We start from the raw sequence: 24,144 nt of genomic DNA, 5'->3' as shown, positions 1-24,144 counted from the left end.
CTAGACCGCCAATGCGCAGCTTAGACCCAACCCCTTTACGAGTAAGCAGACAAGAGAGAGAAGAACTGGGCAACGCTGAGGCATAAGGGCGGGCCGAGAGAATCTCACGGTGACAGGGCTCGTCTACTCTGATCGCAGCGCCATTCAGTCACAGAGTGACGGATGGCAGGAACTAAAAACACAGGCTCTTCCAATTTCTCGCCGTCCCCCTTCCCCGCCAGGGCACGGAACCAAGGTCTCGCTACCTCTCTGTTTCCGTCTTATTCAGCCAGAATATTGAGCTCGACGGACGGTCAGATGCAACGATCCCAACGTTCTGACACCCTTGTGAAATGCAGCCTACAGTGTCAAATGCGTGAACCAACATAAATCAAGGAGAATGACGTTCATTGGATTATCATTTCTTGATATTTTTCCTGAAACTGCTTTAGGTCGCACAGCCCACAGAGAATATAGGCCCACTGAAAACGTTCTTTCGGGCATTTTTAGATGCTGCAACTTCACAGAAGCACCAGGTATTTTAAAGCTGATATTCTGCTTTAGGCTTCCCTTGTGTTTGCAATGTATAAAACGTTTCTCAGCGTTATTTTGTAGCTCTAGCAATTAGATATTACTCCCATAACGTAGGCTTCTCCTCTCTGTCCATTTTATGCATTTATACATGTAAACGCAGGCCTACACAGAATATGCGTGTGATTAAGGGGTATACTTAAATGTGAACAGACCTAAACAAATGTGTATTTTGCCACTGAAATAAAGGCCTAAATTAATGTATAAGCAGAAATTATCAAATTAATATAACTCTATGTATAAGAATACGAGTTGTGTGTTTCTGTCACGCCACACCACGCGCCTTATAGCGCGTTGCCGTCCGAAAGGCGGGACCAGCTCTCCACCTTCATGCACTGTAGGCCTACACCTTAATGCTAACACCTGACACCTCGCTGAATGCGGTCTTTTTTAATGCTGCATTATACAAACCCCTGAAGTATCAGTTATACGTCACGTCTAATTCATTTGAACTTCTAGTCTATTACGTACTTACATATGCAAGCCATCCAGCACTGAATAATGCAGACTGCAGTACATGTTAGGCTACTTTTATATCGTAAAGAATCATATTACAAGACTGCATAAATATTTAATCACAATTTCAGATCTGTTAAGACTACATGTAAGTAACTTGAATTTAATTCTGATTTTAAAAATGAATATGATTCTGTACATAGGCGCAAGAAATTCTGTAATACTTTCACGAAAGCAAAATAAATTTTAGCCGAAAATAATAAATTAAATAAGTCTAGTATATAGGTATACAGTCTTTCAAAATTTAATAGCAATTAATTACACGAAGGACTTGAGCGTTATGACTAACAAACTTTGAGAAATGGATTAATAGGCCCACTGCGATGTGAAATGTCCGCACCAACATCGGGGTCTGCGGAGTTCGCGTGCACTTCCGTCTCCTCATCACCAGGTACAGTACAGCGGCAAAAAGATACGTAGCCTATCTTTAATCTGACTCTGTTTGTGTGGCTTCTGTTCGCAGGTGCAAGATTTATTTCCTCTTCGGTCATGTCTGGAAATCGACGGCGCACGAAAGTGTACGGTTCCACGCCCTGACTTCTGTGGAATGTTAAAGACACAACATTTCATCGCCCTCATGGTGGATGCAGCAAGTACCTCTAAAACGTCTATGAGGTTCTACCAGACAATCCCAGAAGACGGTCACCTTCATTCAACAACTAATTTTTAATCGATTCATCCTCTGGCAGTGCTTAATTTTCATTCGCGTGAGAAAAATACGTATAGGCCCTACATATAATTGTGGGAATTCTCTTTAAAATAAATAAGTACTTGCATTTATACAAATAACTTAGCCTAAGTTATTTGGCCTATTTAGATTAATGTAGAGGCCTAGACATAACTCAGCCTGTGTGAAAATACAGGCCTAATCCCAGTGTTACAGCTTTCAACACAACTTTCATTGATCTACATTTCACACGATGTTATTTTGTTTGATTTGTACCATAATGAAACATTAATTTTATGACGGAGCGTCGGGAAATTTTATCTAGACCTCATATCGACAATTAGAAGAACTTAAAACAGTAATAAACTGGAACCAGAGGACGCAACAAGGCACGCGTGTCGAATTCTATCCGCACTCTAACCTACAATCAATACGATCCATTTACAGAATGTCTTTCTGTTGCGAGGTTTGGCGAAGGGCTAACAGCTCCTCATAGTGAAGAAAACTGGGCTTATGTCAAGAACTGTCGCATATGTGGATTTGGATAATATCACGTCGTTAATTACGCCAAGTAGCCTATTGACATTAGGCTAGAGCAAGCCCTCAGTGGGCCCATAAATTCGAGTTGGTGGTTTAAAGGATGGAGATCTCTCTAGGGCTACTAGTAAGCCTAAAAGTATTGCTTACATAGAAATACACTTTATCTTACATAGGCCTATAGAGACGTTAAATTCAACGTACGACATCTATAGGATTAAGAAATATTCATACAGCAGAACAGCGTGTAATATATTACTAGACTGAAAAATACAAAATGTAAACTTTGTAGCAAACTACAAATGCTTTTTGACTGGATTTCCGAAGTTGTAAATCACAAGCATTCGTCTGTAGCATTGTTTTGCTGATTCTTATAAAGTTTCCAGACTTGCAAAAAAATTTTGATTATATAACTACTTTTTATTTTATGAAGTTTCTATGTTAGGTATCCAATTGCAACTTACCTAGCAATACTTAACCTCAATTTTATCGCATCTCCCCCACCCCAAGAAAAGAAATGTGATTGCTCAGAAGTTTACAACATTGTGTTGCAATGTGTGTAGATGAGATGTGTAAACAGACATCCTAATTCACAAGCAGTTAGGCCTACTGATACACTTGAAGCATATCTGCTACTTGAGAAGGCAAAACAATAGGAAGATTACCAGAATGCTTGAAGACGACCACGAATTTACTCTTATCAGAGTATCAGATAGGAATCACGTCATTCCAACAAACATTAATTCATACATGACGCATAATGCGAGATATTGCGGTACCACCCGGCAGTTTCTTAGTCGAAACTGCTTTCACTGACCGCCTACAAGCTCTTGCATTTCGGACACCAAGATACGACAATTCTGTTGGCCTCTTCTTTCGACTCGATGGATTCTTTTCAAGGAGTAATATTCATGATTGGCTCCGTAGAGAAAAATCCTATTTTAAAATATAATAGTTGCAAAGATAATCAGAAAACTCCATGCCTTTTACGAAACTCGAAATTTTATCACCGTTTCCGCAACAGACAGCCAGTTTAATTCAGTTACTTTTTTCAAACCCAGGGCCCCATGTTTTGCCTCATGCCTTAAGATCCACTTTAATATGCTTATTGCCCATAGGGTGAAATTACCTTTAATATTTCCGATTAAAATTTTGTAGGGTGCATGTCTCATAGACCTATAGCCTATCCCATGCGTGCTATATACCATGCCCACTTCATTACCTTAATATTTTATCAAGAGGATGGAGTATAAAGTCATTAATTTTAAAGTTTCCAGCAGCCTCCTGTCAGCCTATTTCCTCTCCCTTAGGTCTAAATATTCGCTTCTATATCTTGTTTCAAACATCGTCTATCTGTGCTCACTTCGGGGCGTGAAGAACACTTTATGGGACCGTCCAAGTCTCTTTTCTCCTAGGAGATAGTCAACAGGGATCACTGTTCGAGCTAATAATTAGAATAGAAGTCACTACGGGAACATTATTGAGCGACGTCACCGGACTACGTCAGTGAAACAATGGAAACCGATTTGATTGTTGGAAAACAAGCGTTACCTCAGATCACATTAGTACAATGACATAACGACATTGTTGGAATACTTACAATTAGAATGATCAAGTCAATGAGGATTAGATGGGCAGGATATGTAGCAGGCATGGGAAAGAAGAGGAATGCATACAGGGTTTTGATCGACAAACCAGAAGGAAAGAGACCACTAGGAAGATCTAGACCTAGGTGAGACGATAATATTAAAATGTATTTTAGAGAAATAAGATGGTGTGGTATGGACTGGATTCATCTGGCTCAGGACAGGGACCACTGGTGGGCTCTTGTGAACAGGGTAAAGAACCTTTGGGTTTTATGAAATGTTGGAACTTCTCGAGTGGCTAATCGACTGCTGGCTTGTCAGGAAGGACCCGGTCCATGGTGTAAGCAAGTAAGTAAGTAATTAAGTAAGTAAGTAAGTAAGTAATTAAGTAAATAAGTAAGTAATTAAGTAAATAAGTAAGTAATTAAATAAGTAAGTAATTAAGTAATCAAGTAAGTAAATAATGAAGTAAACAAGCAAGTAAATAATTAAGTCAGTAAGTAAGTAATTAAGTAAGTAAATAAGTAATTAATTACGCAAGTAAGTAAGTAATGAAGTAAGTAAGCAAGTAACTAAGTAAGTAAGTAGTTAAATAAATAAGTAAGTAAGTAATTAAGTAAATAAGTGAGTAATTAAATAAGTAAGTAATTAAGTAAGTAATTAATTACGCAAGTAAGTAAGTAATAAGTAAGTAATAAAGTAAGTAAGCAAGTAATGAAGTAAGTAAGCAAATAATTAAGTATGTAAGTAGTTAAATAAATAAGTAAGTAAGTAATTAAGTAAGTAATTAAGTAAATAAATAAGTAAGTAATTAAGTAAGCAAGTAAGTAAATAATGAAGTAAACAAGCAAGTAAATAATTAAGTCAGTAAGTAAGTAAGCAAGTAATTAAGTAAGTAAGTAGTTAAATAAATAAGTAAGTAAGTAATTAAGTAAATAAGTAAGTAATTAAATAAGTAAGTAATTAAGTAAGTAAATAAGTAATTAATTACGCAAGTAAGTAAGTAATACAGTAAGTAAGTAATAAAGTAAGTAAGCAAGTAATGAAGTAAGTAAGCAAATAATTAAGTATGTAAGTAGTTAAATAAATAAGTAAGTAATTAAGTAAGTAAATAAGTAAGTAAGTAATTAAATTAGTAAGTAATTAAGTAAGCAAGTAAGTAAGTAAGTAATTAAGTAATTAATTAATGAAGTAGTAAGTAACCGTGTGATGTGGCGTGAAGAACACCTCTGGAATGCCATGAACTCCAAACAGTATACCTGTCCAATCTTGTTTCAAATATGCCCAAATTAATATTCCTGGCATTAAATTAAGCCAATTTGCCCGAAGTTAGTGGTCGGATTGCCGTTCTATTATGAACAAGATCACTTTTCAAAGCAGATTAAAGGCCTGGTATTTGTTAGGTCCAAGCTTATATTACCAGATAGACGTCTCTAAAAATTTTACTTCTCGTCAGTTGCCCTTGCAACATCTTCTCATTTTTATCACTTGCAGCCAGAAATAAAATTGCTTGTCCGCTTAAACCTAAGCCGTAACTGACAGACGAGCAGGCAGCTTTCGAATACAGACATGCTTAACACATTTTAATTTAAATGAATTAACCAACATAACTTTTATGGGCTACGTGAATAAAATTAAAAAGCCTACTAATAGAATACAATGATACATGTAACAATAGCAATAAATAGTTTGGAGAATTGTGGCCTATGTTTTAACCCTTTAAAGCAGGGTGTTGACTGCATATAAGTTACCACCTGCTTTAACATCCAATAACTGTTCGTTTTGCCCACACATAAGTACATGGCTGTAATTTATAAGATTCTCAAAACAAAGAGCAATTTCCCTGAACAGTCTTTACGAATTAATGTTTGTAATGGAGACGCATTGTGTTTTATTTGAGTTTTAAATATTATTTAAATGGCCTTCATTCCGCTGTCTGCCTAAAGCTACTGTGCAGTACCACCCTGAAATATTCACTTTCACACTATTCGTACCAGAGAGACGAGCGGGCGGAGACTGGGAACCTCCTAAAAAATTAATGCTCTATCTCCCCACCCGAAATAAATCTGTCTCACTTCCATTGAAGATCTTCTGCTCTTCCCAACATTCTCTTTTATACTTTGAAGAATGAAGACACTTGTAGGCCTACGATTTGAATGCGGGTTTTTGTAAACAATGTAATGAACATTTGGTTTCCATAAGAGCAGAGGTTTTCTTGGCTTCATGGGTAAATACAAATTTCCGGAAGAAAATGTTGGGCCATGAAGATATTCAGTTTGCTACATAAATTAAACTACTTGGATGGGTCCGATCTCCACAGGCTTCACCGGTGTACGTACGTCTGTCCATAGTCGGTCTGTAGCCACGTCTCGTAATCTATTGTCTGTGCCAAATAACTTCCATCTCGATAATGAAGTGGATCTGAAAGATGTAAATGCACTTGAAGGCTAGAGATTTTGATTACATCTCACTCCATTGCAGAACAAGAAACATTTTCAGTTCTTGATGGATCGTTAGACACGCTGATTCCAGCTGATTTTTGTTTGATGCTTTTTATCTAACAAACTCGGCCACATTTCCACTGGTTACCGATGACTTATTAGGCTAATTGGTCTTTTCAAACTCAACATGGATATAAGTTTGTGTTTACAGACCTTACCTGCTATATATTTGTTTAATAATATCATAAGAGGATTCTGGTTTACATGTTGATTTAGTAGGTCAGGATCTTATGCACAGTTTCTGTGCAGTACTAAATCTTTCTACACCATCCATCAACAGACGCCAGGGGCTTCTTCAAACCTACTTTCAACCTCCCTCACCTATGACTCCGTCCTCTTTAAATCCATCCCTCTCTCCCTTACTTCCTTCCTTCAGCGTTTCCTTGACGAGTAACCGTAAGTCTGAAGACGATGACAAGTTTTCATTTCCAATCAGCCTCACGCCATGCGGCTCGTTTGATGGATGAGGGAGTGCGGTAACCGCTGCTAAAATACGGCGCCACCAAAAAGTAGGGAAAGTTGGAAAGGGGGTGAAATTTGATAGATACAGTTTTATACAAGATTGAAGGCAAGGCGTCATAGCTAGATATTTCGGTAAGCACGGCTAGTAATGAAGTTTATCAGATTTGTAAACTATCTGTGGAATTTGGTGCACATCAGTCCATATTTTTCCTTCTATTTCTGTTAATTAGTAATAATTAAGCTTTCTACAAACACATTTTTATGTCTGTGTGTGGTATGCGTGATTGGCCAGGTTGCCTCATGGCAAAATTTTCTGTTATAGCCTATATGTGCTGCTATCAAAGGGAAACTTTTAGAAGGAGCTATTTTAAAAGAGATAATGAATGTGGCACTACGAAACAAATAAAGGGAAATAATAAAGAGACAAGGGGTGGCGACGCGATTTAAATAATTTCTCTTTGAAATTCAACAGGCATTTTTCGCCTTTCCACCTACATTCCTATTATTATTGTCCTACATTTAATTATCTCATTTAAAATGGCTACTTCTAAAATTTTCCATATGATAACAGCATATATATGCTATAACGGAAAATTTACACCTTGGTTGAGGATCGAAGCGTGAAACTTCGCCAGTCGCTTCACCGACTGAACTATCCTAACCTATCATTAAAGGAGTCATCGAAACCATTAAAAAACCTATAAAGCAGGAAGTCTACTGCTAAATTGGAAACGTAAGACGAATTGGGAAACATTGCATTTCCTCTCTTCCCAAAAAGTTTTTAATTTGAATTAGTTTTTATGATAAAACTGTATTTTTAAAAGAACGAAATACAGGCCTAGTGGGTGTTGGATCAATTAATGTTAGTCACATTTTCCATTTTTGAAGCACTTACAGAAAGTGTCGCAAAAAGTTAAAATCAAATGGAACAGCCTTGTCTGATTAATACGGGCCGAACTGGGGATTTACAGGTATTAATACAGGTAAGAAATTAATTTTTCGCAGATTACTATAATAGAGTTGCAACTAAATAAAAGCTAAGTGAAATGTTGTGAAAAGAGTTGTTTTAATTTATCCACAAATGATTTACAAATAAATTAAAATATAATACAATTTATTACGGAATTCCACATAGCCTGGTTAGGCCCAGCTGTAACTTTGTTACGGATAAACACAGAATTATTTCTTACGACATTTTGTAAATGTTACTGTTGAGATTATAATCAGCTTTGTGACGTTTCTGATACTGGTGAAGACAATAGCGTCAATACTTTCTAGTAGCCTACAGAAGTAGTTTCAGGGTGTTGGGACTTGGTTTACGCGGGTGTGGGCCTGGCTGACTCCTGTATTTAGACCGAGATGGTAAAAGAGGAAGGAAAGCGTCATGAGTTCTTCCTAGAACTGTTTTTTATGCAGTGTTCGTCTTGTTCACAATGGTGTGACTATAAATCTTTTCGAATTTAAAACAGAAGAAAATACTTGTGCGGTTTTCAGAATCTAATATTTGACGTATAATAAACAATGCCAAAACTGGGTGTAGCTGCTTAAAATTACTTGCATTACCTATGATTTATTACGTATGCACAATTCACAAATTAACAATCAATGAAAGACAAATTATTCGACAGTTAGTGGGCCTTATTTTACTATGACAATAGTATGTCATTTGTTAGGGTTTCTCAAGTGATTTAAGAGCAAACAGCTGGCGTTGTGTGGACTCGTACACACAAGCAGATCGGCCATTCCAAGTACGACTGCTGATGTGTTGACGTCTTCTCTGACGCAAGATAATGACACATTTCACATTTTTAAGATTAGATCCAAATATAATACAACAGTCTTCTTTTGAATGTATGCTTATCTAATTGTTTGTTAACAAAAAGGGAATTAAATAAAATCCATTTTGAAATTGTTACTGACGAAATAAATAGGCGCATTTCTGTAACATCTTTGCGAACAGGCCAAGATGTTAAATTTTCTCTTATATTAGTTGATTAAACGTAAATAAAAATCCATAGGCCCACAAGCAGCAGCAAGTACTATCACATCTAAATAAGATTTATTCTATTTACGCCTAAATTTTTGAAAGACAAAAATGTTTAAAAATTCAGTTCATACCTCATTCATTTAATGGTTCTGTATACACTACATACTACACAGAAAGGGAACCTGTAATCGAGTAAGCTACATTTTTGTCGTATTTTTAGTGAAACCTTAATACGTAGAGGTCTAACAGTGCAAACGAAGAGTATTTACTTCTAAATATGTAGGCCTGCTGAGCAATAAATAGTCCTTTTAGTAAAACAGGTTGATAAAACGTTGTTAATGTTAACAACAAACTGAAGACGAACACATGTCATGTAGCTTTTGTCCGCCGACAGCAAAGTTCTCTGAAACAAGCCTTTACATAGACGACAGGGAAAGAGGCAGCTTTTCTCAGTGAATAAACTTGGCGACAGGCTGATATGTTGGGTATAACATCGAAATGTAAGCTTGTATCTTTACTAAATACGTATTATCAATAAGCCCTAAAGCAAATTATATTTGTTCCTTACCCAATGCCCGTTACGCTTGAATAGACAAGTGCGCAGTTGTTTTGATGCAAAAAACAAAATGTTCTGACGGAGTGGCGACTCTGGTGGCAAGAATTGCAAACGAGGCTTGGTGACGCTTATGGTGGGGTCTGGAGGAATCTGCATTAGGTGGGAGTCTGGCTTCAGTTGTCGCAAAGATTTAATAACACTAAATTTAAGCCTACTTTATAAAGAATGATTGCTTTACATTGTTCTCTATCATTGCTAGCTGCACAGATTATGCTGCAATAAATTGTATTACTGTTAAATAAAATAGAGTTTCATTCCCGTGAACTTTAACGGATTATGCTGCGCTATTGTTATATAATAATACACAACGATATAAAACCACCTGAATAATTTGCAGAACGTAAGAGGTAGCCACTGTTATGTACATTTTACGCATAATGGCAACATGGCCTGAGATAAGGAGCAATGTTTTTCTTGCAGTCGTTGAAAAAACAAATTCTTCTATGTTAACCGGCACTCAACATAGACAAGGGAGTATATGAAACACGGACATAACAAATTTATCAGTACACGCTTGTGTTACGGAAACTGCGTCGCATCTACAAATAATGAGCCTATTTCAAATAATACGAATATAAAATAATTAGTAAGATTTGCTGTTTTCACAGCGGTGATTATGAGGATTTCTGTCTTCTGGGTTGTTGCGCTGTGTAGTATGGTCGATGTTAACCAACGTTTCAGAGGTCATACTGCCTCCGTCATCAGGGCAATGAGTATGAAAATTTCTGTCTTCTGGGTTATTGCGCTGTGTAGTCTGGTAGATGTTTACTAACGTTTCAGAGGTCATACTGCCTCCGTCATCAGGGCGATGAGTATGAAGATTTCCGTCTTCTGGGTTGTTGCGCTGTGTAGTCTGGTCGATGTTTACCAACGTTTCAGAGGTCATACTGTCTCCGTAATTAGGGCGATGAGTATGAAGATTTCTGTCTTCTGGGTTGTTGCGCTGTGTAGTCTGGTCGATGTTTACCAACGCTTCAGAGGTCATACTGCCACCGTCATCAGGGCGATGAGTATGAAGATTTCTGTCTTCTGGGTTGTTGCGCTGTGTAGTCTGGTCGATGTTAACCAACGTTTCAGAGGTCATACTGCCTCCGTCATCAGGACGAAGAGTATGAAGATTTCTGTCTTCCGGGTTGTTGCGCTGTGTAGTCTGGTCGATGTTTACCAACGTTTCAGAGGTCATACTGCCTCCGTCATCAGGGCGATGAGTATGAAGATTTCTGTCTTCTGGGTTGTTGCGCTATGTAGTCTGGTCGATGTTAACCAACGTTTCAGAGGTCATACTGCCTCCGTCATCAGGACGATGAGTATGAAGATTTCTGTCTTCCGGGTTGTTGCGCTGTGTAGTCTGGTCGATGTTTACCAACGTTTCAGAGGTCATACTGCATCCGTCATCAGGGCGATGAGTATGAAGATTTCTGTCTTCTGGGTTGTTGCGCTGTGTAGTCTGGTCGATGTTTACCAACGTTTCAGAGGTCATACTGCCTCCGTCATCAGGGCGATGAGTATGAAGATTTCCGTCTTCTGGGTTGTTGCGCTGTGTAGTCTGGTCGATGTTTACCAACGTTTCAGAGGTCATACTGCCTCCGTCATCAGGGCGCACAGCACAACAACGCAGAAGACAGAAATCTTCATAAAATAATTTGTTATTCTCACAAATTATGTGATAAAATTGGCAAAGTTTTATGAATTAGACGGTCGAAAATTGCAGGACCAAAGGTAGTGAGAATAAAACCAAGAAGAAGAAGGGCTAATTTTTGTACCTAACCAGGAAAACCAAATTTCAGAACAGGCAGAGTCTTTATTTTGCCAGACGACCAGAATCCTCACCATGTAGCTTCAGCAAGTAGGTCGACTTTTTCTAAATATGCGTACATTATATAAATAATAACCATTTCTGTATGTTTCTTTATTTATTTTCCAAGTCATTCATGAGCGACCGTTTGTGGCGTCTTCCTCGTAACTATTAACTTAATGTAATGTATACAATGCGTCCTGTTCCGAGAACGGAGCCCTCCCCATGTAGGGCATCCACGTGTGTACCTTGGCCCTTTGAGTACAACTTTTGTTTTATATTCGTGTGAGGCCTAGTTACGTCATTTGTCATTTGAAGATGCGAAACGTTATTTATCGGCCAGTCCTATGTACCAGTAAGTTACAAATTACTTCATACAGAACATTTCTGAATTTCAATAAATCCAAATGCTTATTTTCCGGACCTTGTATGTAATAACAGGTCTATAGACAACGAATGTAAACGAATATTATTTTAACGACTCATGTTTTGAAAATACTCATAAGTTCGTCTTATTTTATGTTTGAAAGGACAAATTTATTTTAGGTGAAGGAATTATTACAGCCAGACTTTTGGAGACTTTACTTTCACCTGTATTTTAATTACGTCCTTCCTCAACAATTTTCTCTTTAATTGAAGACGACTAAGGAAGTCTGTTACAAGTCTGAGCCAAGTCGAAAACCGAAACTTTACATGAATAACGTCTGAACCGTGAACGTGTACCAATTTTTTCATACGAACCGTTTCAAACCAGTCCACCACAGTTGGTCCAACGAGCTTAATTTAACGTTGTCGACATATTATCACGCCTCTCTTTTGCATGAATTTCATATGCATAGTCTCTGTGCATTGTCGTGTGAATACTGTTGTGGGCAACAATTATCTTGCCGTGGGGAGAGTTCGGTCATCTATCGGCAATGCGTCGAAATGAAACAGTACTGTCCTAGTCAGGACGGACGTAGAACAGACTAAATAGTTTGTAGCTGTCATGGTATCGGTTGACTGCGACACTGATGAATCATTATCGTGACTGCAGAGTGTTTAAAACGTTGTGCTGGACTGCAGACATCGGCTGATTTTCTGCCTTAATGAGTGTCAGTTTGTCAAATAATTTGTTTGCCGATTGTAACCAAGTAACTTCTAGGCCTACTAAAGGCAGAGTGTAAGACATATTCTTGTTACATTATTCTTCTAATATTTTGGAAAATGGTTTCAAATTTTGCACCTACACAAGCCTCAGAGTCGAAAAAGTAACTCATATCTCGTAGGCAAATCATTCAGTCTTAGCAAGTACATTTTTTAAAAATTAAGTTTACGAAAATTCGCAAGCGGTGGGGATATTAACCATCAAATTGTAAACTAAAATAGTTAATATTTTAATAGTTATATAGTCAATTTCACTAGTTGCGGAATAACAATACGCTGATCACGCAGCCAAATTTCAAATTAATATGATGCCTGTAAGAACTTCCATTTGGTACAATTTATAAAATTAAATAAGACAACTGGAAAGAAAACGCCGAAATTTGGCATGGTTTTGCTTTTAAAATGGCTAACATGCCCACCTTTTAGCACTAACTTCGAAACGGGAATCTTATCACTGTAGTCTGCGTGTCAAGAACTGCAGTGTTATTTTTTTTTTTGTTCTGTGGCCACCCGTGCACATGTTTCAACTCAGGAAATGCCGGACTGAACCTGATAAAACACTGTGACATATTTCGTTTTCATTCGTTCTCACACAAGGTGCACGAAGCGAACGCTACTCTGAAGTGGTTGCAGCTACCCCACTATTTGAAGTTCCTCCTCAACCTATGCGTACCTTCATAATCATATCACCCCCTTCAGAGTGCGATAATAGTGCAAACTAGTTGTGTGGCAGCGTCGCCTGGCTAAGTACGTGGTGTACGAACACTCCACGTAAACACAGACGGAATATCAATTTTCGTCTTTGTGGGTTGAGATATCGTGTTATCTTAAGGTAGGTACCTACGTTTCGGACATGTTCATATGGCCTTCATCACCAAGGCTTAATTGAAATAAGCCAGAATCTGCGTAGAGTTACCTTCTTATAGAGGTCAACTATAACAAATTTGAGGTAATCTCGGTACGAAGGTGTCGTTTGTGGTTTTTTGGTTTATGACGCCATATAGTCTTGAGGGTGTTTAACAAAAATTCGGAAGAACTCATCGCGATTAATTTTAACACTTATTTCAGCGACATATAAAGTATGACGAAATTTTGGAACATCTGGGGCCAAGAATGAGACACTCTAAAATGCATAATGCTGCTCCTGAAGTACCTGCTGAAGTGGAAACGTTTTTCTCAAATAAAGGGTTTATTTTATCCCGACTGAGTTTCGGTATGAATGAGGATATTCTGTTCTACAAGACGTTATAATTACGCCATGTTACAAAATGTCTGATACAGGACAGTTAAAGGAACTACAAAACCAAGTAATTAACGTTTAGGTTTATATGTGTTATTGAAGCATTTCTCTGAAAATATGTTCTGCACTTTTATTAACGTTTAACATTTTTGTAAAAATAAACAAAATTTAATTGATGTGGATTTTTAACATTCTTTGTCGAAACAAGAGTGCAATCTGCTACTAATATTCGATAGGAGGTCGTTCTTCAGTAATTTTACTAGGATACGCTGTATATGCATTGCTAAACCGTGCATTTTGTATTGATTTTTTCTGTTACAAATTTATGCTAGGATCGGGTGGGAGGGTACGGAATGGATTAATTTGATTCAGTATAGAGAACAATGCAGAGCCCTTGTGAGATGAGAAAAGCGTGCAAAATTTTGATTAAAAAGTCTGGAGGAAAGACACAATTCTGAAGATATAGGTGTATGTAGAAAGATAATATTAAAATCGGCCTTACGAACATACGGTTTGTGGGTGAGAATTGGAGGCGACATATTTGTTAGTTAGCTAGGTAAACTATTAGCTTCTTATAGACTCAACTCAATATATTTAATTATTTTCACAGTATACTGTTTAATATTATTAAGATAAATTTAAACTTGTTAAACTATAAAAGAATTTACGTTTGCACATACCGAATGTTCCGTAAGCAGTGTAAATGTAGTCTACTTCAAACAAGCCAACATGCACTAGCTCATTTATTCATTCCTCCATACTTAAATATTGTAAGCTGAAATAAAAATTACGACTCTGTTGTTTTATCTAACAGACTGACGTAGAGAACTAACTTCATTAAAGCAAGCCGTACGTCTGAAGGTAATAGTTGCTCAGCTGATCAAGAGCGTCTCTGCTTTTGGTGAAAGCCGACGTTTTCATTGCCGTGATTACAAGCACTAGTTCAGTACACATCCTCAGTCTTTTACATCTACGTTTTGATATCCTAAGTGCTATTCTCCTTCCCAAAAATTTTACGATCAAAATTCTGAGTGCATTTTTTATTTTTCCCATACGTGCTTCATGATCCGTCGGTCATCCTAGTAATAAGACCTCGTGGTAAATAGTAGGCCTGCAAATTATGAAACTCCTCATCATAGGCTGCAGTCACATCCTACCTCCTGCTATTTCCTCTCTCTTAGGTCCAGACTCTCTTCAGCTTCCTGTCCAACCCTTAATGCGAGAGATAAAGTCGTATCTAAGAGAATAAATGTTATCTTTACGTTATGTTTGTTAAAATTCCTATGTATTATAAGTAAGCAGAAGACGAAAAACAACCAAAAGAGAAAATAAAGGACATTTGGGAGAACCAGCTTTATAGGATTACTAATTCTCAAACGAGGCACAAGAGGGTTCAACTCTGAAGTGAAGCCGCAAGCTAAGAACGCAGTCATCAATCAATACCGTCTGAATTGCAGATATAAATATTTAATGGCGGGTTTCATGAATATTAAAATCTACCTTCCGCATCAGGACTATGGCCTGTGTTCAAGGGAAGAACGGGTTATAACTTACTGCAATGAAGCTTCTAATCGCCACCGTATGATAATGCAGCTTACGCCTTTATCCAGAGAAGGAAAAAAATTAAATTTCGGCCTCATATCAAATGCTCATGTAAGGTTAGTTTGGATCAGAAACTGCAGTAGTAAATATGCGTGCAACTTTGTTAAAATTTAATTTATTAATACAGGAGCTTGGGCCTGAAACCAGTAAATAAACAAAAGACAAAATATTAAGATCTTTCATAGGTGGGATCCGTATTGTATTAAGCATCTATAAATTTTATGAATGCAAAATTCGTTTGCTTAAATCATAAATTCTGGCAGGCCTATGGTTTAAATGCCTTGACAGAGATATTCAATACAACCCATCTCCGATTTTATAAATTATCTGCTACCAAATAGCCCCCTTTTACTGATAGTATTTTCCATTAAGGGAAACAATTAATTCTTACTGCACCTTACACATTACTAAATACATCTACTTATTTCAAACAATAATTTGTAATATGCGATTACTAGAAAAATTGTCAAGAATGAGAGGAAAATCGTATTTAAAACACAATTTTTTAATGTAAGAAATCAGCATAAAAGCATTAAAGTTATTATTTATCTATGCTTACAAAAATTTCGAAGCGTTAAAACACAACGTCTGTTTTGAGGTCTTGATAGAAGTACATGTACATACCCGATAGTGTTTTGTTTCAGTATATTGTCTCCATAAAGCAGTATATAAAATACTAAAATTAAATATTATTTTATTAACAAAATAAAATAATTGCCTAATTAGGGAATATAACACAATTTAATGTACTGTCATCTTATACTGAATTATTACTCTTTGGATTTAATAGGAAAAGTTCTGCGTAATATGAAAATGCATGTACTTAGTGGACCAAGGATGAATTATTACATAGTCACAAATATTATCCCACAATACCCAAATCTCTTAATAGCATTACCACAGCAACACATTCATAGATGTTATACATAAAATTCCTTAACAGCAAATGATAACCAAGAAACCAACCAACCCGTACGTCCTCATTATATAGATGGACAGGCTGCATTCTGTACAAAGAATAACGCTTATTTTAATTGTGGTTTCTATTATTTAACACTGTTACGGCAAAAGGGCATCGAATGTCAGTCCGACTACCGCGATTGCAGACTCTTCTTGAATGGTCTTTACACAATTTACGTTCTCTCGGTCGGGGTAAAGCTGATAGGTCAGTAACATAAATTTGGTGAATAAACTTCACTTTGAGTAAAAGTGATAGGAAAATAATAGGTCTGCCGAAGTTGTTACTGAGAAAATACTCGAACTGGCCAGAGGCGGATGTTAATATCAGCGGTGTTGGAACTTCGAGTTCTGTTTCCACACATTTAATTAATCTTTATCGTCATCTATACCAAGGCTATTAGGCTTGTTCTGACCTCATTAACGCTAATATTGTTGCAGGTATTTTGTGTCTGGGTAGTAGACATTTCTTCTTATAGATCCATCATTGCTTATTTACTTAATTAGATACTCGCACGTATTTGTTTGTCTTCATTAATGTTTAGATATTTCCCGTTTCAGTTGTTCATGTTATATAGGACAATAAGTGAATAATTTGAAATGCTGTGAAAGGAAGCGGTCAAGACCTACATTAGGGTACTGGAGGTACTGAGAAAAACACGATAACCCGATTAAGATAGCAGACTACGTGCCGATATTTAAAACTGGAACTTGCCGAATACAAATTAGATGTGCTAACCGTATGACTGCTATGTGCGCATTTATGTAACCTATAGTCCACACGTATCTCCCATTAATTTAATCTGCTCCAACAAATACTGATAATTTTTGTATCATTTGCACCAATTCTGAAAATAAAAAAATTCTCATTTACAGGCCACGTAGGCTTCGCTACTTACTGATATGTCGACCTCTGCCTTTGTCTTCCATTCTCACTTATTACGACTGTAAACTTCGTTTCCAACTACAATAATTGGGAGAATATTCTGAATTAAGATTTTAAGTTTATTACCAATTTAGAGCTAACTTTAAATTTGTAATTAGTTTTCATAATAAATTGTTTTACCTTTCTAAGCAGTCGATTATATAAGTTGCTGAATGTAAGCGGTACTGGTTAATACTGGTTAATATCGCTTCATAATAGATTGGGTAAATAATTCTGAAGTCTACTGCAATAATTTCGGAATAGCCTGTCGTTCAAAATTCAGAAAAACTGATTGAACTAAATATCACCATTTCCACAGGCCCTAATATAAGCGCTGGCATATTACATAGGCCTATTACCGGCTAATGGTTTGAGCCATAAAGAAAAATTGAGTTTAGAAATGGGACGAAAATTTTAAATATTCTATAAAATATTTCCTTAAGACATCCTTTCACATTATTTGACAATTCGTGGCCTCTGCAGTTGACACAGTGCATTTGAATGACATGATTAATTACAACAAAATACTAAGTTGCGTTTTACTACGTTAATGTAAGTTATCCTATCACAACCGTTTTCAGTATAACAAATTACTGATTAAATGGATACACATAGGGACTTGACAAATACAGAATGTGTTTTTTTTAATTTTGTGAAATTTCAGGTTTTGTCTATGGAGAATATCAATATGGCAGCCTTCTGGGATACTGTGTCGTATAACCTCTTAGACGTTACCCGGCGTTTCAAAGGTGCGCACTGTGTCCATCATCAGGGGATCGTTCTGTTGATGAAGGCACTATGCTCCTCCGACACGTCCGTCAAGTTCTACGAGAGTACAAGGCGCAGTAACCCAGAAGGCTGTAATTTTCTTTTTCTAAGTTTACTTGGGGACTCGCGGCGTCTATGTACAGTATTTGTAGGACTTCTCAATACATACACGCCAGAAGTTGGCTGAATTGAACATTTCTGCAATTTTATGGACGTCGTAAGGACTGGGTGGCAGGTTGGTGCCCCCTAGTAGCAGTTACTCCTTATGTTTAACACACACGCAAGTTAGGTGCACGGTCTCTGAATGTTGCGCATCGTCACGACAAAGAAAGGACTGCCACGCCTTCCATAAATCATAAAATTACTATACCATCTTATCTTGTGACTCATGTTCGTTTGAGGAGGGAGATTTGCATGTGTTACTGAAAAGGCCTCGAGGGCCGTGGTGAAGTACTTGACCTGAAAATGTAATTTTAAATTTGTATGGGTGATAACAAATATGTATTTCATATTATAAAATTTCATGTCAGCAATGGCCCACTAGTTATTATCTTTATTTGAGATGCAGATCCGAATACTGTAGGGTTTGCACACATTTGTGTTGCATTATCCAATGTTTTATTACCAACAAGTAGATCAATAATATCGACCTGCCTTTCTCCTCTGTCCATTTGAAGCAGTTTTAAAAACGTGTTGAAAACAAAGCACTGATCTGATCTTGCAAGACAAGCTAAACGCTGAGCTAACTCCAAGGGACAGAGTCATTCTTTAGAAGCTACTAGTCGTTCAGCTGTTTAAGACTTTCATAGAACAGTTTTTGCCGCAAAAACTTCTAAATTTATCACTTCTTATTTACCTCATGGCGTCAAACAGTAGTTTTCCCAAAATATGTGATTCTCCTCAGTGCAATTTGTAGTTTATGTTCTGAACAACGAGGAAGTAATAACGCACACAGTGCCTAAGCTCTTTGTCCACCAGAATTGCAAACGTGTGTTGACGGGTGAAATTTCCACTGCAGTAGCACTGAATATCTCTCCCGAAGTCCTTGGTGATGGACTTGGCTTGAAGTTTGCATCATATAATATTCCGGTCGGAAATAAAGCCTTGACCTATCTGGTTCGAGTTTCTGGTGGCAGTTCGGAAGCAACATTGTCGCAGTCCCGAAATACCTGTCAAATGGCAACTTCTTGACACCTGATTTCCCTGTCTGTGCCCTGAAGTAAATTCTTCCGGAAATTTCTGCATAATTGAAATGGCTAACGTCTGTGATTCCGGAGCGAAAATATTGTCAAAGTGTCAACAAACGACTTATCCAAAGGCTCTAATTCATGCGTTGGTTGGAGGACACAAGCAAATTGTCAAATTCTTCCTTCGAGATAACACAACAGTCTTCAGATTTCTGGTGTGAGAGTGTCGACCATCAACATAGCCATATATTCTCAAGAATATGAGAAAATGTTGAACCATCTCGTGAACGGCTCAGACAGCAAACAAGATACTAATGTTAAGCACCTTCTATCAACTAGGGGAAGAAGTTATTCCATCAGAAATGAGCATAGGGAGATGTTCTCCTTGACAACATTGCAAATCCTAGTATTAACATGCAGGCTTATTGGGAAAGAAGCAAAGCCTAAGGTATAAAGCTAGCTCAAATATTCCCTGACGACGAAAGAAGATTCTAGCTTTTGAAATATTCTGATTCTATGATTTAAACAACTGACAAGTTCAAAAGAACAGTTTAACACAGTATAACGCACCAACGTCAGAAACATTCAAAGTTAAAATGAATTTTACAGTATGTTATTTGCCGATCTTCCACGTGATCGTTTTCCATGCAGTTTGAGAGGCCATTTTATTCTTCCCCACCAAGGTCTGTACTCTAAAGTGGGCCTATAATATGCATATGCATGATTTAATTTAATTTTTGTAACATATATCAAACCCACGATACGGGTTACTCGTCAATGTGTCTGCGTGCTAAACTTGTTCTCAGGACAACAATAAATAATCTCATAGTTTTAAGAGAAGAAAAAGAACGTGAAAACACATTTGCTATAAAGTAGGAAGTAATATGTAGAAGTCAACATTTTGAAGTAGGTTTTAGAATAAAGAGGGTTAGAAACATTAAGACGCTTGACTATTATATATCTGAACATCCAACCTGAGGTTTCCAGCGATATTACAAGAGAATTGTCATTTGGTCATTAATTAAATTAAGCAAGGAAACAACGCTTCCAGTATTATTTTCTAGATCAAATCAAACAATTTTAACCTTTTAAAACAGGCCATTGCTAATGACATTAAAACAGACGCAAAAATATAACACAGAAAAAATTGGTGAACAGCAAAATTACAAGATAAGATACAATAACTAAAATCTTACAAATGGATTTTCCTCCTACTCGGCCTACTGAATAACATGGCGACAGCGTATTCTTGGCCACTGGCAATCACTACGATTAATCAACTCACGGAGGACAGTCCTTCCTGGCAAGCTGATAGTCGCTCATATTGGAACAATGGGATATACTAATAATAGATTTATAAATAGTGAATTTGTTTAGAGATGATGAACAATAGACGGACTACTAAAAATTAGGACGGGTAAGCACAAATCGACTCGACGTAGGAACGAAAGGACACGTGTTCTTGCTGTAAAATCATAGCACGTACTTGAAAATTAAAGCACTGTTGTCTGCTATCATAATTCATACTAGCGCCCTAGGGCAGATGCTGTTATATAACGAAACCATAATCATGGAGGCCGAACTGGAGGGAGACGCTTTACGTCAGGCCTTTAGATGCAGGACTAGCTATCTGGGAGTACAACCACATAACAGGCTTTTAAATGACGAAACAAGGCAGAACAGAAACTGAAGAATTATGGACAAACAACAATACAAAGAATTGTCGAAGTCTCACTAATTATAAACCTAATACACACATTTCCATGGCAACAAGCATAGGAGAGATGATACGTTTATACTAATGCATAATTTTAGTAGCAGAACTGAAGGTAAAAGACCCACTTGGAAGACCTAGTCATAGATTAAACGCTACTATTCCAATGTATCTTAAAGAAACGGATTATGAGGGTGTGGTAAAAATCAATTTGGAGGCATAATCGAAACTTTTTAACATTATTAGGCGAGCTGCGTCTTCACAAATTTTATATTTCGTGTATAAATAAATTAAATTCTGAATAAATTTTTAAATTAATTACGTCTATCCTAAGATTGTACAGTAGTTAAGAATGGTTTAAAAGAATGTGTTATGTACAGTTACAGACAAATAACGTATTCACAGTAGACCTACAGGCTTAAACAGTATATTATTTTGAACATTTTTTCGATGACTTTTCAAATATTAATTTTGCTAAGAATTTAAATTTTTTGTATCGTCCGTTGTTCTCCTACCACATATTATAAGCCAAGTATTTTAATGTATTCCCTATTATTTTAAGTAGCCTTACAGTAGTTGAAACACGCATGATACCTCTGCAAACGCCGTTACAGAAGTAAGTACAGATAACTTTATTAAATTTGTAAGAGTTTAATCTACACGGCTTTTGGAAGCCTCGCTAGCATAATGCATTATTTAAACCTCATCAGCAGTAGGACGGAAATCAGACGCCAGCATGAGGGTAGGGGATAATAAAACAAAAGACAAGACGTAAGTATAATTACCGACCACTTCACGAAGGATGTCTGTTACACCGGTACATGCTTATTAGGCCTACACTCGGGATAAGCGGAGAACCTAGCAAACTTCTGATGGTCTACAAGTGGGCAGCTCTTTTCTACGCTGTCCGCCACTTGTCGCTAAACGTGTAATTAAAATAACATATTTAATTGTGTTGAAGAATGGTGTATTTATGACAAAAGGAATACTCGATGAGAAAGGATAGCGTTTGGGTTAGGGAATTGGAATAACTACATTTTTTGTAGGTAGTATTCTAGTACAGGGATGAAAAAACTGTCGAATGTGTCAGGGACCGCTACCATATTTGTGCCATATTATTACCGTATTCGCATACGCATGTAGGAAATCAGATTAGAAGAACTAACATTCTTCACTGTGTTAATTGGAATGGGAGTGTGCATACAAATTTCAGCGTTCTACGCAGTGATTTTCCGATTTAAATACATTGAAGATTGAGTGAAACACAATTTTTTTCTTTGCGGATAGTATAAAATGACTATTGTTCGTTTACGATCCATGAAAATATTATCTGAATATTCGTAGTAATAATAATTATACCGGAAACAATTTACTTAATATAAGAAATGTTGACACATTTTTTATTTAATTTTGATGGAATTACGGTGCGATTTCTAAATTACACTACTGTATATTTCTTCTTTAGTTAGAAAGAAAGACGATAGAAGATTCAGCTTCAGAAACGTTGCATTTATTTTTATTTATATCTGAAATTTAATCGACAGACGCAGTAAAATAAATACAAATTCTTACGCACTGTCGTCAGAAACTTTCAGACCATTTGTATTCGTGAGCAATTCTAATGGGTCTAACACGGTCAGTTGTAAAGTATTATTTAGGTTTGATCTTACATTTACAGATCTACACCGCCGACAAATTTTACAGCATACTTAGCCTGTTCAATTTCCTTACATACTTCGGAGTATTAACATTAAAATTACGTCGTGTGTAAATTTGAAATCGACCTGAATAAATATTTTGCTTCAGACCAGCAGCTATAGTACAAGATGTGTACTATAGGCCCATAATGACACAAAGATATGAACATTTCTGGCTACTGAGTTCAAGGTTTTCATATTCTCCTTTAATCCTGAACATTGGTCACTTATTAAACTTTACACGATTTTCTAGTACAAATATAGAGTTTATTGTTAATTTACAAAATCCAGGTGATTCTTATTAGCAATTCTGAACAACTTTAAAGAATTTCTTGTTTTTGATGTACGGTGTATTGTAAATTAAGTTACTCAAATAATCGATATTATTCTTCCAGGATGCAACGCCGTGTGGATTTGTAGGTAGAATATGAAACATCGTTCCGAACGAACATACCTCACCCGTTTTCAGGCTTGGGTCCTGAGCCCAGAAGACCAAAATTGACTTCTTCACCGCAGCCAGAACTTCGAATTTCATTTTATTCGATCAGGCATGCTACATTTCAGCACGCGGCTCTAATATTGTTAGATTATTAACTTCAGAGAGCAGAAGTATGGTGTTTATTCTGGAATCAATACATGTTACAAAACATTTTTGAGACTAAGCCAAAAAGTTGTCGTTCTAAGATAAATACGTGACACGACTAACTACGTGTATAGAGATGCTAGTCAAGAAAATTTTTATTTTTTACGGAACCCTAAAATTTGCCAAATCGAGGACCTGTATAAAATTTTATAACAATTTATACTGAGGAACTGCATACTATCCCAACCCCAAAACTGGAGGAACACTCTTTGTCGGGTCTCTACAACTGCGTGTTCAACACGTTCGCATTTACCCTACATTTGTGGAGGTCATATAAATCCTTAATCTGAGGATACGCCATGTGGTGTTGACAAGAAATATACTTAACGTAAAACTTGTATTTATAATAATTTTAAGTCCATTACGTACGAAGTCAAATGAATAGCTATTATTAGTCGATAATGTGTTCTGAATGTCCTGGAAATTTGCCGATTGAGACAAAACAAAACAAGTGTTCGTCTCTAAATTCTGAACTTATTGCTCGCAGCTTCGATGCATAGTCTGTGTTCTTGACACAGAGTAGGAGATATATTAATGCTAAAGCATGCTTCGGAACATTTTTTAAAATACAGTGTGATATTACACGTGTTTACCATTCAGTTTATCCGTTTAAATCCTGAGTGGCGGTCTAGCGCGATGTGACATTTCGTCTTACGATCCGGGTTGCATTTGATTGACGCCAGCCGTCCGCCTGCATTGTCACGTCTTGCGTCTACTGTCGATACCGCTGTTAAGCTATTAGTAAAACAAAGTTATGTTGCTTAACTGAATTCGATATTTGCTGATAAAAGTGAATAATGGACACGGAATCTGTTCTCAAACGACTATAGCAATAGGCCTACGACGACGTGTCAGTGTTTCTGAATTACGTCACGTTGCTAATGAACAATTATAAATATTCACTGGTACCGAAAATATTTACTTCCAAAGAACAGACGAAAAATGCACACAAAACTTGAAGGGAAGACACCAATTAGGAGGTCCAGGCACAGATGAGATGGCAATAACAAAGTGAATCTTGAGCAATT

The 24,144-nt window shown here is 36.8% G+C and overlaps 1 protein-coding gene and 2 long non-coding RNA genes across 4 annotated transcripts in view; 2 read left to right on the top strand and 1 right to left on the bottom strand.

Moving 5' to 3' along the window:
* The window catches only part of hth (Meis homeobox homothorax), a 650,834-nt gene that overhangs the window by 511,157 nt on the left and 115,533 nt on the right, over positions 1–24,144 (bottom strand). The gene's annotated exons all lie outside the window — the stretch shown is intronic.
* Positions 40–1,875, top strand: LOC147873899 (uncharacterized). Its single transcript, XR_015535122.1, has 2 exons — positions 40–515; positions 1,550–1,875. It is a non-coding gene; the product is annotated as an uncharacterized LOC147873899 (long non-coding RNA).
* Positions 12,927–24,144, top strand: part of LOC110827327 (uncharacterized) — a 28,506-nt gene continuing 17,288 nt past the window's right edge. For both annotated transcript variants that reach the window (XR_015535120.1, XR_002542279.2), the window contains exon 1: positions 12,927–13,215. This is a non-coding gene — a long non-coding RNA (uncharacterized LOC110827327). The remainder of the gene's footprint in view (positions 13,216–24,144) is intronic.

This window comes from Zootermopsis nevadensis, unplaced genomic scaffold (assembly GCF_977971745.1).
Source record: "Zootermopsis nevadensis isolate Lab colony 2312 unplaced genomic scaffold, Znev_1.0 Znev_ptg000013l, whole genome shotgun sequence".
Taxonomy (NCBI): domain Eukaryota; kingdom Metazoa; phylum Arthropoda; class Insecta; order Blattodea; family Termopsidae; genus Zootermopsis; species Zootermopsis nevadensis.
Note: the sequence above shows the minus strand (reverse complement) of the source record. Positions and strands in the feature narration are given on the sequence as shown.